Source organism: Cupressus sempervirens, chromosome 4, assembly GCF_028749045.1.
Source record: "Cupressus sempervirens isolate cs-2001-9-10 chromosome 4, ASM2874904v1, whole genome shotgun sequence".
Taxonomy (NCBI): Eukaryota; Viridiplantae; Streptophyta; class Pinopsida; order Cupressales; family Cupressaceae; genus Cupressus; species Cupressus sempervirens.
Window position 1 is genome coordinate 105,206,147 of NC_143121.1, and position 20,348 is coordinate 105,226,494.

Sequence of the window (20,348 nt, forward strand, 5' to 3'; positions counted from 1 at the left end):
CAATGAAATCTTCTCATGAGTTGTCAAGATGACAAGTATCTGAACTGTTTTGGGATTAGCAGAAATGTGGGATCTTGAGTTAGAACAACTTGATGTGAAAACTGCATTCCTACATGGTGATGTAGAAGAGGAACTTTAGATGGAGCAGCCTCAAGGGTTCGTAAACAAGGGACATGAATATCTTTATTGCAGATTGAATCAAAGCTTGTATGGCCTCAAACAAGCCCAAAGATAGTCGTATGTAAAATTTGATCACTTCATGGCTAAGCATAATTTCACAAGATGGGAATCGGACCCATGTGTCTACTTCAAGAAACTTCCAAGTGCTGAGTTTGTCATCCTTCTTCTTTATGTTGATGACATTTTAGTAGCTAGCACAAAAAAAAAATCATTAATGAGTTGAAGCAAAAACTGGCAAGAAAATTTGCAATGAAAGACTTAGGGGTAGCTAAAAATATTCTTGGCATGGCAATCACAAGGGATAGGAAAAAGAGGGAAATCACTTTGTCTAGAAAACAATACATTGACAAAGTTGTTGAAAGATTTGGCATGACTGATGCAAAAGCAACTCCTATTCCTCTTGCTGGTCACTTTCGATTAAGTTCTGAATTATGTCCTAAAACACAAGAAGAAATCGAATTTATGGAGAGAATTCCCTACAAATAAGCCATTGGTAGCATTATGTATGCTATGGTCTCTACTCGCCTTGACATTGCTCATGTGCTGGGTGTTATGAGAAGGTTCATGAGCAATCCCAGAAAATCTCAATGGGAAGCTGTCAAATGGACACTAAGGTATCTAAAAGGTACTTCATATTATGTCTTATGTTTTGGCAGAAACAAATTCAACTGCAAGGTTACATTGATTCTGATCTTGCCAGAGACTTGGACAGACAAAGATCTACCATAGGTTACACCTTCACACTTGTTGGATTTGTGATCAGTTGGGCTTCACGGTTGCAACATTGCATTGCTCTTTCTTCAACTAAAGCTGAATACTTAGCTCTTTTCGAAGGTGCAAGGGAAATTATTTGGCTTCAGTGGTTACTTGGTGAATCGAAAGTTCATCAAAATGAATATAATCTATTTTTTGACAGCCGTAGTGTGATCTTCATGGCACATAATCAGTCATCACAACGTCGCTTCTATTGGAATTATGATATATTTGTCATTAGTGCAAACACTTATTCTATCCTGAATGCTTATCTTGCTCATCACTTAGTTTCAAGTATATACCGAGCATTCAATGGTTACCTTATAAGTTCAGCAGGTAAACAGTTCTCATCGAACATTCTAGAAGATACTGACTAAATGAGAAGTTCAACAGGAAAATAGTTCTCACCGAGCATCCTAGAAGATACCGAGTGAAAAAGGTAAAGGAAGTTTAGCAGTGTTTACTGAGTGAAAAAGGTAATCAAAGATCAGCAGTGTTTACCAAGTGAAAAAGGTAATCAAAGATCAGCAGAGTTTATCAAGTGAAAAAGGTAAACAAAGGATTCAGTGTTTACCGAGCTAAGCAAGGTAAACGGAGAAGATTGTTTCTATCGAGTAACACTACATCTACCGACTCATCAATGGCTACCACATTCCAAGCAATGTTCTATGACTAGTATGAACCGAGTCTCTACTTCTACCGAGTGCATGACGATGCCGAGTAACGTAGTGGATGTCGAGTATCAGAAGGTCACCGAGTCAGTACAATGAGCTCGAGTTTACTAATGGGTTGACTCAGTAATGTTTTGTTCACTTGTGTTTTGGTCGACCTGGTAACTATAAAATATTGGAATGGTATATACGTAATGTATGATATCATTTTTGATATATGAATAGGGATACGATTGAGAATATTGGCATGAAATAAGAAAGTATTGTTCACATGTGAAGAAGGTATTGCAATCAGCAGCAGAGCAAAAGGAATATAGCAAGGTCAGCATAAGGAGCATAAAAGTTATATCTATCACATCAGGTGATCAATGCAAAAGGATCTTATCAGCAAACAAGTTGTAAGTAGATCAACTATTTCATCCTAATAGGTAAATCAATTTTTAAATCTTTTAACAAGGTAGACTTAACATTTTTTTGTAAATCTCCTAACAGAGTGCATACTTCACTATATGTTTGTAAATCCTCTAAGAAGGTGGATCTAGTAGTCCTACTTGCTCCTAACAGGGAAGATCACTAGAAGTGATCATTGTAAGACTTAACTGGCCAACTTCATACTATAGTAATGAAGTTTTGTGGGCATCATCCCCACCCCAGTTTTACTTTCTAATTGAAAGGTTTCTGTGTCGCCAAATCCTTGTGTTCATGTGTTATGAATGATTGATCTTTCATTTATGCAGTATATTAGATGAATGAATGATGAATGGTTAAAATGCATAAAATTTTATATGTTACTGATTCACCCCTCCCCTCTCAGTAACACATTTCATCCTGAATATTTCCAACAATTGGTATCAAAGCATTTGGTTCTCAGGACAAAGTTTGATAGCTTGAGCGAAGATCAAGAGCAATGGAGATATTCAAACTTGACAAAGCTATTGAAAATGAAAAGTAAGATCTGGGAATGATCATGGCTCAACTCAAAGAAGCTAAGGAGCATCTTTCTCAGTCCCTAAAAAGAAGGAAGAAACTTGCAAGACAAATGAATGATCATCAGTATGTTGAAGAAACGATTGAAGACCATTTACCTTCAAGTGGTTCAAATGAAGCTAATGAGGCAATCAAGGAACTCCTGGCAAAGAATGGTTCCCTACAGGAAGAAGTAAGAAAACTCAAAAGAGAACAAGAAATCCAATCAATCAGGCTATGTGAAGTCTTGGAACAAAGAAACAAGGCAAATGAAGACTTAGAGGTAAGAAATAGTCAATCCCTTGAGCATCAAGATCTTATAAATCAACTTTCCAATGCAAGTGAAGCAATTATGAATTTGAGATTTGAAAATGAAGACCTGAGGAATGATCTAATCACTGAAAGACAAATTAATGAAAGCTTAAAAAGTGACTTGAGATCTAAAAGACAAATCAATGAAAGTTTGGAAAATGACCTAAATTCTGAAAAGCAAATCAATGAGAGAATGGTGAAATCACAAGCAGACATGACTCAATTAAATCAGCTAAGTCATCAAAATCTTCATAGACAAAAAGGCAAAGCTGGACTTGGTTACAAGGAAGAACGTGAAACTTCCAAAGAAGGTGCAAAAAGAAATCAAAGGCCTACTTGAAATCACTGTGGTAAGATAGGTCATACATCAAACAAATGTTAGAGTAATGGAAAGGCAAAATTCAATGGCAAATGCTTCAACTACAATCAGCATGGTCACAAAGCTAATGAATGCAAAGAAAAACTAAAATTTGTAGGCAAATGTCACAAATGCAAGAAACTAGGTCACAAAGCATCTCAATGCAAATAAAAGGCATTTAATCTAGTAGAAAAATTTATCAAAGCAATATTTGGTTGGGACTACAATACTTGGTGCAAATGTCACTATGGTGGAGAATACAGACACATTGGGATAAACTGTGCAAGACATCACCTAAGAAAGAAGGATACAACCATAAGATGTTACACATGTACTAAACTTGGTCATGTAGCTAAGAATTGCATGAATACTAGAAGAATTGAAGATGAAAAGAAAGTTAAAGCTGATAACATTCAGAAGGAGATGAGAGAACAGTGGATTCCAAAATCTACCGATCAAGACAGTTCAAATAATGATCATGTCACTGAAGAAGTGGGTGACTCCATCATTTCCAATTAAGATTTAAAGAGACTCAGGAACTACATCCTCTAGCCATATCTTAAATAGTTCAAGATTATAAAATGGGTGCAAATGATCACTACAGTATTTCAGATACATGAATCGTTGAAATGGTATCAACCACCAAGTTGCATGTACCGAGCAAGGCTGACTAAAGACCTTACTGAGCTAGGTCAGGAGTATCAAAGATTTTATTAGTCCACCGAGTTGCAAGGTTCTACTGATTAATTGAAATTATAGACTACCACGCACTATGTCATCTCATCTACCTTTGTACCGAGCCTTAATGACAGTATTTCATTAAAAGGGCAGAATTCGATTTCATTTTCCACCGCGACTTAAAATTCTCAGATCCAAAAGGATTTCCAGTTGCATGCCAAGCAATTTGAAGAAAAATTCCTGTGAAGTAATTTTTTGAAATTTTATTTTTTTCATCCACCGAGCAGCAATGGCATCCGCAAGCACCAACAGCAACAAGATGAAAAAGGGTTCTGAAATGCTCATAAAAGGAGTCGAATGGAAAGCCCCAAAATTCAAGGTAGTGCCTGCAATTGCAGAATCACTTGACATCCATGGAGCTTACTCGAAAATTCCTCCTAAGGTACTTCTTGTTAATGATATTCGCGCTCATTTCAAATGTGCTATTCAAGAAATTGGTACATTAGATATGGATAATGCCCTAGGTCAATTATGTGTTGATAGAGCCCTAAAACCTGAGCATAAACACTTAGAAGAAAAAGGCTTGACCCATATTCCACACCTACCAAGAAGTTTCTAGGTTAAATGGGTTAGATATGTTCTGAGTTGTGTTCATAATGGTCAGTTGTGGTTGGAACAACCCGTATTGTTAACCAAAAAGACGATTCATAAAATCAGAGGTTTGCCTATGCTAAGCAAAGCTAAAACCACTAAAACCCTAGGTTGGGATGAGTTATAGAAGAAAACCCTAGCAGAGTGGGATGATAGAGGACTAAAGCTTAACAATATATTTGACGTGAAACTCAGATTTGGCATTTATGTGATTGCATATAAGTTATATAGTTCTAGCAAATTGAATAGTGTACCATGTGAAGCTGTGCATTTAGCATTCAAGATTGTAAAGAAAAATCTTGAATTTGATTTGTCAGAATTGCTATTAAGACAGCTGAATAAAAATATGGAAAGCATAAGAACTTCAAAGAATAACCCCTATAAATTTGGTTCTTTGTTAATTTGTTTATTCTTTTATGTACAAAAGGTTTTTCCATCAAAAGGGTCTGTAGTATGGAGGAAAGGCACTCCAATTTTATATCAGATTAATGAGTTCATGGTAGAAATGGGTGAAAATTTTGACAAATTCATGGATAACTATTTTGAAGATTTCAAGGAAAGGATGAATAACAGGTTCAGAATTCCTCCTAAGCTTGTTGAGGATTACAAAGATGATATCTGTTTCATGGTTGACTGTGATCATGTGTACATACAGGTAGTCATACGCCAAGTGGCATGGGTAAAACTATTGCCTTATGAATTAAATATTGATGATGCAAGAGATATCATTGAGGCACTGGTCAATGAACCAGCTATCCCTGACATTCCTACCTTTGGAACCTATGATGAAGCAAAGGCTAGAATAGAGCTTGAAATCAAGCTGCCTCAGGCAATAAGAAAAGGCAAGAGGAAGATAGCCAAAATGAAAATTGCTACTAGTCCTCTTATGCTAACTGAAGGTAAAGGCGAGGATGAAGAAGATGATGAAGAAGAAGGAGGAGAAGAACAAGAACAAGAACAAGAATCTGCAGGAGAAGAACCTCTAAAGAAGAAAGGTAAGGTATCTATTACCAAACCTAAGAAGATGCCTACTGTAGTATTCTCAAGGAGGACCAGGAAAGGCAAACAAGAACCTGTATTGGTCAGACCTTCACTCACATTTGAGGAAAGGCTCAAACAATTGGAATAAGGGGCAGGCATCACAAATTTCAAAGCTTTAAAATTTGAAACAAGAACAGATGCTGAGAAAATGCAGATAGAGGAACTGGTACTCTCCTAGATGGGAAAATGGAAATACTCCCTGGACTAGCTTGCCTCTGAAATCTCCAAGGAACTACTGGAGAGATTGCAACCAAGATGGGAAATAGCCACCAAAATGGTGAAAGATATCTATGAGCAATCTCTAAAAAACCTTCAACCAAATCTCACTGGAGCAGAAATAAAGGCTACAATGAAAAATCATGAAGGCAAAATGATGATCAGATTCCACACTTGTTTGATTTTAATCAAAGACATTAAGCATGTTGTAAATGATGCAACAAACATGTGGAAAAATATCTATCATCTACATAAGCCTAGTGAAGATCCAGTAGAAATCTAGGATGATGATAGCAGTGACAGTGATGATATAAGTACCTCTCCATCCATCACAGTCTCACTAGGAGAGTTGCATGCATTAATGGAGGAAGACAAGGAAGAAAAAGAGGAAGAAGCTGAAGACAAAAATAAGGAGGAAGATGATCCAGTAAAAATTGTAGTAGCAGTCATTGCATCTCTTCCTCACTCTCCACCTAAAACTATCACATCATCAAGGTTGGAGTCAGCTTCCGTAGGTATGATAGCATCTTCATCGAATTTATCATCTGCACCTACCACTTCATAGCTCTAGGTATAATCAGTGGAAGTATCTACCACTTCATCTACCGAGCTGCAGCCCTCTTCTTCAGTCATCGAGCCAACCTCCTCTATTCCAACATCATCAGGTGACACATTAGTAAGTTCTACAATTTTGTCAGTTCCAACAATTTTGACAGCATTATCTGCATTTACTTCAAGTATAACTAGTTCAGATACTACTATAACGGGTATATCATCATTTTTGGGAAGTATTCCAATTTTTGATTTGGTAAATACTTCTATTGGAATTCATTCTTCAAGTCCTATCCCAGTTTTTGTTGCTAGCCCTCCCATCTCTACTACTATGTCTATTCCTAAGATTAAACCAATGGCCATAGAAGTCAAAAAAAAGCAACCATTAAGACTTGTGATAACTGAAAAGGAAATACCAAAAGAAATTGATTTAGAGACAAATATAGTTATTCCAAAAATTGACTATGAAAATGCTACCATTGAATAAATGAGGTATGCTAGTCAATTAATAGAGATGAAGGCTACACAGAAGCAGTTAAGATCTTAAAGGGATAATGAATACAAAATAATAGAGGATGCCAAGAACATAATCACAGAGGCTATAGGCATTGAAGTAGATTCTACTCAACACATTTTGATACAATTAGGAGAGGTTGTAAATAAATTCAATGAGGACACCATTGGTCAAGAAAAATTGGTTGAGAAGGCTGAAAGGAAATTTGATAATAAGGTGCTTGAGCACATTGCTCAACACATTGCAATAAAACAAGTAGAATTGTCTACAATTTTGGCCAATTTTGAAAATTCTTTTAATAATGTAACTTCACTTTTTGCCAAACTTTGTGATGTTACCAAGTACACAAAGGAGATCAAAGAAAAATTGAATAAAATTGATGAGGATATGAAGGGCAGTGCCCAAATATTGCAACTTGATCCCAATTCAAGTTCATCCCATCATCTCCGAATCAGATTTTTGTCAGAAAAGTAGGCAAAATTGCTAAGAGAGGAAGCAAGGATCAGGTCTACCTTAATAGACATCCAGAACATGATCCTTCCTATCATGGACACAATGCAGAAACACATTGTCCACTCCAAAGCATTGATCCATGACAACAATTTCTCAATTGCAAATCATATGATTAAACTTTCAACAGAAGTTCAAATAGCACTCTCCTCCTACAAAATTTTGCAAGAAAATTGGGATAAAGCTTTGGCTCTTATTCTCAAGGTACATTCTGAATTCATCTCCCATTTTGGTGTCTCTGTGTAAATATATATTGCTTAATTTGGCATTATTGTAAAAAAGGTGGAGATAGAGTTTAGAGGGGGAGATAGAGTTATAAAAGATAGAGATATTTGTAAATACTCTGAGCATATTGTATGGGGGAGATATATGTAAATCAGTACGTCAAATTTTGTACATAAGTTTTTTTACTCATAAGTTTTTTTGTCACTAATGCCAAAGGGGGAGATTGTTGGAAATATGATATATTTTTCATTTTTGCAAACACTTATTCTATCTTGAATGCTTATCTTGCTCATCACTTAGTCTCAAGTATATACCGAGCATTCAGTGGTTACCTTATAAGTTCAGCAGGTAAATAGTTCTCATTGAGCATTCCAGAAGATACCGACTGAATGAGAAGTTCAACAGGCAAACAATTCTCATCGAGCATTCTATAAGATACCGAGTGAAAAAGGTAAAGGAAGTTCAACAGTGTTTACTGAGTGAAAAAGGTAATAAAAAATTAGCAGTGTTTATCGAGTGTAAAAGGTAATCGAAGATCAACAGAGTTTACCGAGTGAAAAAGGTAAACAAAGGATTCAATGTTTACCGAGCTAAGCAAAGTAAACGAAGAAGATAGTTTCTACCGAGTAACACTACATCTACCGAGTCACCAATGGCTACTGAGTTTCAAGCAATGTTCTGTGACTAGTATGAACCAAGTCTCTACTTCTACTGAGTGCATGACGATGCCGAGTAACATAGTGGATGCCGAGTATCAGAAGGTCACCGAGTGAGTTCAGTGAACTCGAGTTTACTAATGGGCCGACTCAGTTTTGTTTTGTTCACTTATGTTTTGGCCGACCTTGTAACTGTAAAATATTGGAATGGTATATATGTAATGTATGATATCATTTTTGATATATGAATAGGGATATGATTGAGAATATTGGCATGAAATAAGAAACTATTGTTTGCATGTGAAGAAGGTATTGCTATCAGCAGTAGAGCAAAAGGAATACAGCAAGGTCAGCATAAGGAGCAGAAAAGTTATATCTATCACATCAAGTGATCAATGCAAAAGGATCTTATCAGCAAACAAGTTGTAAGTAGATCCACTGTTTCATCCTAATAGGTGAATCAGTTTTTAAATCCTTTAACAAGGTAGACTTAATAGTCTTTTGTAAATCTCCTAATAGAGTGCATACTTCACTGTATGTTTGTAAATCCTCTAACAAGGTGGATCTAGCAGTCCTACTTGCTCCTAATAGAGCAGATTATCAGAAGTGATTATTGTAAGCCTTAACCGACCAACTTCATACTACAGTAATGAAGTTTTGTGAGCATCATCCCCGCCCTAGTTTTACTTTCTAATTGGAAGGTTTCTGGGTCACCAAATTATTGTGTTCATGTGTTATGAATGATTGATCTTTCATTTATGCAATAGATTAGATTAATGAATGATGAATGGTTAAAATGCATAAAATTTTATATTTTACTAATTCACCCCTCCCCTCTCAGTAACACATTTCATCTTGAATATTTCCAACAGCTCCAAGTATGTTGATGCACATGCTCACTTTGTTCATCATGCAGTCAAAGAGGGCAAGTTAAATGTTGTCAAGATTGACACCAAGATCAATCTGGCTGATATATTCACGAAGGTTGTTGCCAAAGAGAAGTTAGAACGTGCTAGAACTTCTCTTGGGCTTGTGAAGAAAAGATAGATCATTCTTTGAGCAGGGTATTAGGTGATCAGTTGCAGCATTGGTTGTCCTTCAGGTGGGAGTTTGTTGATATTGTGAAGGCCAACAGTCACGTCATTCTTCCCTCCAATAAGCGAGTCATTTGGTTTCCAGAGACTCTTCATTTGTAATATTATTGGAACCCGTTTTATATGCTGCTCCTGCTCATTTTGTAATTATCATTTTACATATTAATCTAATATTCTGCAGTCTGCACGTAGCCACTATTGTGGTGAACAAAGATAAATTTGGTGTTGCGTATTTCTTCTTATTGTGACTTTTTATTTCTCTGTTTAAATCCTTTCAAGCTCTGTGTAGTTATAATTTGGTTTAGAACACTTTTAAGATTGAAAATTCACCACTACAAATAATGGGGAGGCATACATAGCAATAGAAAGGATGACACCTAAAGTGCCAACCAGTGACTGCCTGACATTGTGTGCGGCATGAACAGTGACTACAACCACAACGACAAAAGAAACCGTCATCGCAATGGCTAACCGCACCGTTTTCACCTGCCAAACAAATTGAAGGAAACAGTTTCAGAAAAAATACAATTAAATATTTAGCTTCTTGCTTATATAATCTATTGGCCATCAGCTATATACTCATCGATAGAATAATATATCTTCTCCCGCTTAGGGGCAAACGTCAGGAAGGATATCAGATAAATTATTTCCAGAACAAATCCTGCACCATTCATGGTGAGCAGCAAAGTACTGTTGGGTTTAACGAGTGGGGCTCCATAAAGAAGTCAAAGGGAGCAGTTGAACAAGGTACAGACATATGGAAGTCCTGAATACGCTTGGGTAGACTTAAACTTGTATATCCCCCACAAAGTTGTCCTGCACGTTATTTTCATCAATAGTTAAAACATCAAATGTTATTCATGGTCATTTACATTAGAATAGTTTTTGGCACAGAGAAATATGGTGTACACAGTACTTACATACGTGACAGAAAAAGTGCCAGGGAAGTTGGATTTCCTGCACCCCAGAACACCAAAAAACATCAGTTTGTACTCAAATATAAATCCAGCTTAACGAAAATCAAGTAGTGCACTTAAAATCAAGCTAATGATAAGATAACAAAACATAAAAACAAGCAGCCATCCTACAGAAAAACTTCTACATACAAATCAGAAAGAAAATTAGAGCCAAATTTGTACACGCAAGTCAAAACAATGATCAGAAAACAAAACAATCATCTAGTCGGCCATATGGAAATCCTTAGAATACAACTATTAAGAAGATGGTATTTCTTTTAGGAAGAAACATTATGATACATTTATTCGTGGACAGTAATAAAAACATATGAAGTAGTGGTCTGGATGTCATACCCACAATTCCCACCAAAAGCTGCACAGAAAAGGCCATTGCACAAGAGAAGAAACTGCCTTTGTTGAGGTCAACAGGAAAAATATACTATGCAAATTGAGATCTGCACAAGAAGACAATGAAGCTGTGAAAAGCACTCAGATTTGAGGTTTTTTATCGGGCTGCAGATGAACAACTTGATATTATCATAGAGGGCGGAATGTATGAAGGAACGCGTTGGGTTTAGCTTTACACATCAGAGGTATTGGAAACCAACTCAATCCAAAATGGGCATGGCTTATCTTTACTCCGAGAGAGGAAACTCACAACATTTCCAGAAGATGCCTAGCAAGAAAAGTAGGAATGTAGTAGAGAAGGGGCATTTTCTACAGCAGATACGAAGTTTGGGATACAGAGTGATTGATTGATTTCTAGAGGAATAGTTTTTTCTAAAAATATATTTAATAACATATTAGAAAATATCTACACGCATAGAAAAGTATGATTTCAAATACAACCGTACTCCTCCCCCTTCACTTAAATACACGTAGATTCCATGTCAGCTACACCAATTTGCATTTTAATTGTAGAAAGCATAGCAAATTGCAGTCAAACCGCTATTCTCACTGAAACCCTTTAGCCAATGTTTTACACAGTTTTGCAGATCCAGGCTGTAAATGTAGTAGCTTTTATCGTTCCTTTGATTTTCCACCCTTTTTTTTCTAAGACTCAGTCAATTTGTTCTCGATTTCGTGCGTTTTGTTTAGTTTCGTGTGCCTGTCTCAGTCTATGCTATTGTTCAAGGGCACTGTTCAATCATAGCTATGTTTCTTTTAAGGAAAAATAAAGTGCATAAATTCGTTTCTTCCTTCAAAAGCCTAGATTTCTGCAAAAAAATTCAAAACATGCTTTTAAGCGTGGATTTAATAGCGTTACGTAATATGAGGGGATAGACGTTTAGCTTCGTGCAAGGATTACATTCTCACAAGTAATTACCTATCCGCATTGTAGTGTGGAGCACATTTGCAAGCTGTGCAACACTAACGTTCAGATTGGTCCCATGTCGTTTCGAATTATTGCTCTAGAAAGCTTGTAGGCTACATTTTAAATTATAGCTTTGGGTTATAAGAGTTTTGATATTTTAATGAATAAGTTTTATTGAATGGTTCATTAAATAAATATAATAATAATACGTTTTTTCAAACAAATATGGAGGCACTAGACCTTCAATGATTATAGAAGATAAAGTTTGAAATAAAGATAGAAAAATTAAAGGCCACTAATCAGTTAAGAAGAACAAGAGCTCTAAGAGCTTTAGTTCCATCTTGTAGAGAACAATGATAATATCTAAAGATTTTAAACAAAACCATGTTTCGAAATTAACAACAGAGAAAAAATTGAAATTGAGAAATAGTTTTAAAAATTTATAGCACATATTAAACTAGTTAAATTAATTAACAAACTAATAAAAAGGTAAAAGTCATTTCCTATTTATTTAGTTTTAAAATACTCAACAAATATAGACAAGAGTCTAATCGCAAACTTATGGAAGGTTTTAGGTTAAGTATTAATTTCAACAAAATAGTAATAATTAATTTTAATAAATATTTTTTAAATTAATCTAAGCTTTGACCCATTACCTATAAAAATTAATTAGAAAATATAATTAATATGATTTAAAAGTTTTTAAAAGGGTATTGAAAATATGTATATATAATTTGTTATTGAGACTCATTTTAGAAAAAATGAAAATGTGCAAGACAAATTTAAATTAGAAATATTAATAGTAGATGCGTTTCTAAGATTCAATAATTATAATTATTTAAATTAATAAAATGGTGTATGTATGTATGTATGTATGTATATGCCATATATTGGAAAAAGCTTTAATTCTTTATCTTTTGTGTATTAGCAATAGCTTTACTTTAAAGTTTAAAAACCAAAAATCATAGGAAAAGAAATATATATTGAAGACAAATACCTATACATATGTTTCGATGAATGATGGGTTGAATTGATAATAATAAAAGGGTACAATGGTTAAGCCGATAGTCTTGTATATTTTTTATGATGTTCTTGAATAGTTATTCATATGCATTTCTTATCTTTTTCCATATCCCCATCTTTATCTCTTTTATTCATAACAACATGCACTTATTTATCTCTCCCTATTTCTATTTTATTTTACCCATCCCTATAGTTCACTCCTATGTATCTATATATTATTTCCTCTATATCTCTTTGACATCATTCTATTGCTTTATCTCTCCCATATTCTCTCTTGATTTATCCCCCTTTCATTTCAATCCTCTTTGTGTTTCCCTTTATAAATTTCATTCACTTCAACATTTGATTATGATCCATCTATATATCCACTATCTCTCTATGTTTACTTACCTATTTTATCCCTATCTTATTAGACAATATAATTGAAAAACATATTTGAATAGTAATGGAAGTAATCATTTTTGTATTGGAAATAGGAGAGAAGCACTCTAATAAGTCATATCAACCACATAATGAATATTTTATTTTTATTTATTTTTAAATCTTTATCAAATAAATAAGATGTAAGAAGAGATAATATTAATAAAAAATAATGGAAAATGTCTAATTTGTCTTTTTTCTGTGCATTATTAAATATATTACTAATTATTAAAATATAATTTTATATGAAATACTTCATGAATACATTACATAAAAAAACTATTTCTTTCTAATATATTATAAAATTAATAAAACTATTTATTATGTCAAAATTAATTAAAAATTATTTTCCTTCTTATGGATATTTTCCATATTTATGAAAGCAAAAGCCTACAATGCAATGGTATCTTGGGAGCCTCTCATGTAGGAGGTCTTAGGTTCAAATCTACCTTTGTGTAACATATAGTTTTTTTTTTAATTTTATAGATTGTATCTTACAGTACAATCTGTGAATAGATGATTTCAACTACCCTATTCACACTATTATTAATATTCTGAGAGAATAAACAATCGTTGGAGACCTTTTTTTAAAAGTATAGTGATTTTGAGTATAATGTTTTACCATTTTATGAAGCTTTATTTATATACATTTTTAAATGCTTTTATAATTTTTTACTATTTTATGAAGCTTTATTTATATGAATTTTTAAATGCTTTTAAACTATGCTTTAAATACCAATATTCATGTTGCTAAGTGTTCCACCAAAAAAATTATCTTGCATACAACTTTGGCTTCACACTTAGTTTTATGTTTTCTTTACAACTTCTTTTCAATAATTAGCAAGAGTGCTTAAACAAATAAAAATGAAAATGTTATACCAAATGCTTCACTCAAACTGCAAAACTTAGCTCTCATCTTCCAAATCCAACAATAGATTCTAGATTGGAAAGATAATCTTATTTCAAATTAATCACATTTCAAAAGACACTTCAAAACTTATTGGTATTCTTCCTTCTTGTTACCACATTGAAGCCTGTCAATGCTTATAGGAGTATATTTAACGGATCACCATGTGTTCGTATTCAGTGCAATCAAAATAAAATTTTATGATGCCGAGAGGCATTCTATACAATGGCAGCAAAAATGCCCAGCACAGGAATATGCCAAGATTCCTTGTCAATAAAAAAGAAAAGGCAGGAGTTACAAACTTCTAAGTTAAACATTAAATTATTAAATCATAAAATAAAAAATACACTTGAAATAATAGCTGGCCAAAATAATAGGATGCCAAATGGAGGCTGAAATAATAGGCCCGAAAAAATAGGGCTTGAAAAAGTAGGACCCAAAAAAATAGGCCCAAAAAATATGCCCTTAAAAAATAGGGCCCAAAAAAATCGGGAAAAAACCAATTTCAATATGATGTTTTTTTTTGTTAAATATAATATTGCATGCAGATTCATGTTTTTTTTTGGGCGGAGTGGGGGAATTTAAAATAAATTCGTAAAATGTTTTTGCAGGAAGGAAGAGGTTGTGATTATTGGAGGATTAGATTGGAGTTTTTGAACAGGAATAGATTGAAGTTTTGGAATAATTTTTTGGCTAGTGAGATTTCTATTTTCTATTTAGATTTAGATGTAGACATAGATTCAGATTCAAAATTAGTTATAGTATTCTACTTTAAATTAGATTTCAATTTCAATTAGTTCCATTTAGATTTCTAGAATTATATTCAAAATTGTTTACGCTTACATTTAATAGTTTAATCTTGCATGTTTGATTTAGATTTAGATTTGAATTCAAAATATTTTGAGTTATATATTTTATATTACTTTTCATTTGTATATTTTAAAAGTGCATGTTTCAAATTAGTTTTCGATTTGCATGTTTCATATTAGTTTTAGATTTACATATTTCAAAATAGTTTTAGTTTGCATGTTTTAGATTTGAATGTTTCATAATAGTTTTGCATTTGCATGTTTGAAAGTATTTATATTTTCATATTTCAAAGTATAATTTTATCATTTATGTGGATAACAATGTCACCATATCAATACAATTTATATTTTATTAAAGTTAATGATTTATTTAAAGTACATGAATCATATATTTAGTATATATTTTATCATTATTAGATTGTAAAATATAGAAAAATTCTCTAAATAATAGCTGGCTAAAATCATATGAAGCCAAATGGATGGTAAAATAATAGGGCCTGACAAAAGGGGTCAAAAATAGGACCCGAAAAAATAAGGCAAAAAAAAAAAGGACTGAAATAATTTCATTAAATTTTTAAATATATAATATTTTCTTTTTGTTAAATTTATTTTTGCATGCACATTCTTGCTTATTTTTCATGGGGAGTGGGGGAATTTGAATCAAATTCGTGGAATGTCAAAAGACATCTATTGGGGGATATGAGGAGTCTCTCGTCGGTTATAAAACAAATACTCCACATTTCATTTTCATTTTGTGTTTTTATAAGGAGGAAGAGTTGGACATTATTGGAGTGGATTAGGGTTTTTGAAGAGGAGTAGACTAAAGTTTTGGAGTAATTTTTTGCATGTGAGATTTCTATTTTTAATTTAGTTTTGCATTTAGATTTAGATTTAGTTATGCATTTAGATTTAATTTCAAAATTAGTTATCATTTAGCCTTGCATGGTTGATTTAGATTTAGAATTCAAATTGAATCAAAATCTATTTGATTTAGATATTTGATAATACATTTCATTTGCAGATTTTTGAAGTGCATGTTTCAATTTAGAATAATATTTGCATGTTTCATATTAGTTTTAGATTTTCATATTTCAAAATGGTTTTGGTTTTTATGTTTTAGATTTGTATGTTTCATAATAGTTTTATATTTGCATGTTTTAAAATATTTATGTTTTTCATGTTTCATAATTAAATTTTACCATTAATGTGGATGGCAAGGTCACCTTATCAATAAAATTTGTATTTTATTAAATTTAATGATTAATTTAAAATAAACAAATCATATACTTAGTTTATATTTTATCATTATTTAATTATATTAAATATGTGTTTTATTTAAATATTTTTCATAGTATATATATATTTTTATTAATATTTATGTTTTTAATGTTTGAAAAGTGGAAGACAATGCCACCATATTCCAAGCATTACAATCAAACTATTTAAGTTGAAATAGTTTTGATTTTTATTTATGTTATTTTAAAAATTATTCATTTGAAAGAATTTGTGTTAATTATGAATACTTTTTTATTCTGATAATTTCTATATGTTGGTGTTTGTTTATAAGTTTGCAGGTTACTATTTGAGTTATGGATGCCTCAAACAAAGAATCAAACATTATTTGATACTAGCCTGAATACTTCAATAAACTCAAATGATTTCTTTGAGACCGAGTTTGACAAATGCCTACAAATAATTAAAGAGATGTGCACAACTATAATTAAAGTTATGGAGAATGCAATATTTCCAATTGACTATGTTGGAGAAATAGAAGTAATGCATATGAAAGATGCATAAAAATTCATATGTGACACATCTACAAAAGTGGATGGGTTTCCCTCAATGATGAAAGAAGTTTTTCATGATCATTGTTCAAACAAAAGAATCCTAATCATTGAAGAATGTGACATGTATTTATGCCATTACAAAGATTTTAATTTTTTGTATATGGTTCATTCTTCTCTCCAATTTTAGAATTTTACTTCTAATTAGATGTATTGGCAGTTTTATTTTCGCATTGTTCTATGTAACTTTCATGAAGAAGAGAACAAGAAAAAATAAATTTATTATTGTACAGAATATTTCTTTAATGGATGTGGCTACTAAATACATCAATTAAGAAAGAAAATCATAAGTCTAAATAGATGTCCTTAATGATAAGTATATTTATTGATTACTATTCTTAATCATTGCAATAAAAATTGCATTAGCATTATTAAAAGTTCAACAATATATAATGTTCTCACATTATCATGCACAAAATAATTTCCATAAAATTGATTCTTATATATTATTTCACACTTTTTACATCATCTAAATAGTTGTGTTGGGATTTATAATTTCCCTTTCATGAATTTAAAGGTTTGCACTATTTGAATCATTTGTATAACATATATCCCGAATCTTAACATAGTCGTACTCCAAATACTCCAACACTACACCTAAATCTCATACTTCCCTTAACCATGTCCCTTATTTTAGTGTAACATTTAACCACTTACTAACCTTAACCATAACATTGAGTGTCATATAAATGAAACTGTAAACCTTGGATTCTAACTCTAACTCTTACTCTATATATGACTGTACTAAGAATTTAGTAAATTATATACCTTAACCTAACCCTATATGTAGGGAGAGAGAGAGAGAGAGAGGGGGGGGGGGGGGGGGGGGGTTTAACTAGAGAGAGAGAGAGATTAGGGTGTGTATCTAGAGAGATAGAGAGAGAGAGAGAGAGAGAGAGAGAGAGAGAGATTGGGGGTGTATTGGGGGTGTATCGAGAGAGAGAGAGAGAGAGAGAGAGAGAGAGAGAGAGAGAGAGAGAGAGAGAGAGAGAGGTGTATCTAGAGAGCAGGGAGAGAGAGGGGGGGAGAGATTAGGAGGTGTATCTAGAGAGCATAGAGGGAGGGAGAGATTAGGAGGTATATCTAGAGAGCAAGATGAGAGAGATAAGGGGGTGTATCTAGAGATTACATAGAGGGATTAGGGGGTGTATCTAGAGACTAGAGACAAAGAGAGATTAGAGGGTGTATTTAGATAGGGGAAGATATTACTAGGTGTAGTTAGAGAGTAGGGAGAGAGAGAGAGAGAGAGAGAGAGAGAGAGAGAGAGAGAGAGAGAGAGAGAGAGAGAGAGAGAGGGAGGGAGGGATTACATTATTAAAAAGATTGATAACTTGTATCACAATAGCACTAATCATCAGCACTATAATAGAACTAACCCACATAAAAATTTAACTTGACAATTAACCTAACACTAAGATAAACTATAATATTAGCACTAACATCAACTATAATATGATTAATAACCTAGAAATAACCTTAACCGCAATAATAACACAAATCCTAACTCTAACTTTAACTCTAACTCCAAATCTAACCATAACCCTAACCCTAACCTTAACCCTAACCCTAACCCTAACTCTAACTCTAATTCTACCCTTGACCCTAACCTTAACTCTTTATAACCCTAACTCTATACCTAATTCTAACCCTAACCCTAATCCTAACTGTTATTCTAACTCTAATGCTATTTCTAACCCTAAACCTAACCCTAATTTTAACCCATATTCAAACTCTAACCCTAACTCTAACTCCAACTCTATCTCTAACCCTAACCCTACCCCTAATTCTAACCCTAACACTAACTCTAACTCTAATTGTAACCTTAACCCTAGCACTAACCTTAACCCCAACCCTAACCCTACCCGTCATCCTAACCCTAACACTACATATAATGCTAATCCTAACCGTAACACTATATTTAACTCTAACCCTAACACTAATTCTAATCCTAAACCCAACCCTAAATCTAACCCTAACTCTAACCCTAAATCTAACCCTAACTCCAACTCTATCTCCAATTTTAATTGTAACTCTAACTTGATCCCTAACTCTAACTCTAATTCTAACCCTAACCCTAACCCTAACCCTAGCCTCAATTCTAGCCCTAATTCTAACAATAACACTAATGCTAACACTAACATTAATTATAACCCTAACCCTAATGCAAACCCTAACTCTAACTATAACCCTTGTGCTAACCCTAACCCTAATTCTGACCCTAACTCTATCTGTAACCCTTCTTCTAACTCAAATTCCAACTCTAACTCTAGCTCAAACCCTGACTCTAAATCTAACCTTAACCCTAACCCTAATTCTAACCCTAGCTTTATTTGTAACTTTAATTCTAGCCCTAACACTAATTGTTACCCTTACCCTAACCTAAATATAACTCAATCTCTAACCCTAATTATATTTGTAACCCTAATTCTAACCCTAACCCTAATCCTAACTCTAACTCTAACTATAGCTCTAATTCTACCCCTAACCCTAACCTATATATCCCTAACTCTAATCCTAATTCTAACCCTAATCCCAATTCTAGCCATAACCCTTACCTAATTTTAACCCTAACTATAACTCTAATCCTAACTCTAACTCTAACAATAACTCTAATTCTCACCCTAACCCTAACCCTAACCCTAACACTAATTCTAACCCTAACTCTAGCTCTAACTCTAATGCTCATTCTAATCCTAACCCTAATTTTAACCCTAAATCTATCTCTATCTCTTACCCTAACTCTAACTCTAACTTTATCTCTAATTCTAACCCTATCCCTAATTCTAACCCTAACTATACCTCTAACTCTAACTCTAATTGTATCCCTAACCCTAACATTAACCCTAACCCTGACTCTAACTCTAAACCTACCCCTAATCCTAACCTTAACAATATATATAACTCTAACTCCAACCCTAACCCTAATTAAATCCTAATCCCAACCCTAACTATAACCCTAACCCTAACTCCAACTCTATCTCTAACTTTAACTCTAACTTGAATTGGGACTCTAACTCTAACTCTTATACTAACACTAACACTATCACTACCTCTAATTTTAACTCTAACTCTAATTGTAACCCTAACCCTAATGCTAGCCCTAATGCTAACCATAACCCTAACACTAACCCTAACCCTAACTCTATCCCTAATTCTAACCCTAACATTATTTCTAACCCTAAATATAACCCTAACCCTAACTCTAACTCTAACTCTAACTCTAACCCTAAGTATTTTTATAACCCTAACCCTAACTATATTTGTAACCCTATTTTGAATCCTCACTCTAATTCTTACCCTTACCCTAACCCTAACTCTAACTCTAATCCTAACTATATCTGTAACCCTAATTCTAAGCCTAACCCTAATCCTAATTCTAACTCTAATTCTAAACCTAACCCTAACTCTAACCCTAACCCTAAGTCTAGCCCTCACCCTAACAATAGCTCTAATTGTAACCTTAACCCTAACAATAACCCTAAATCTAATCCTAACTCTAATTCAAACCCTATCCCTCACCTTAATTTTAATCCTAACTCTAAGTCTAACCCTAACCCTAACCTTTACACTATCCCTAACCCTAATTCTAACCTTGACCCTGACCTTAACTCTAACCCTAACCCTAACACTAATACTAACCTTAACCATAAACATAACTCTACCCGTAACTCTAACCCTAAATCTAACTCTACCATAA

The 20,348-nt window shown here is 33.4% G+C and overlaps 1 pseudogene; it reads right to left on the bottom strand.

Moving 5' to 3' along the window:
- Positions 1-9,689: 9,689 nt before the first annotated feature.
- On the bottom strand, positions 9,690-10,795 carry LOC149560162 (bidirectional sugar transporter SWEET1a-like; annotated as a pseudogene).
- Between the last annotated feature and the right edge of the window lie 9,553 nt (positions 10,796-20,348).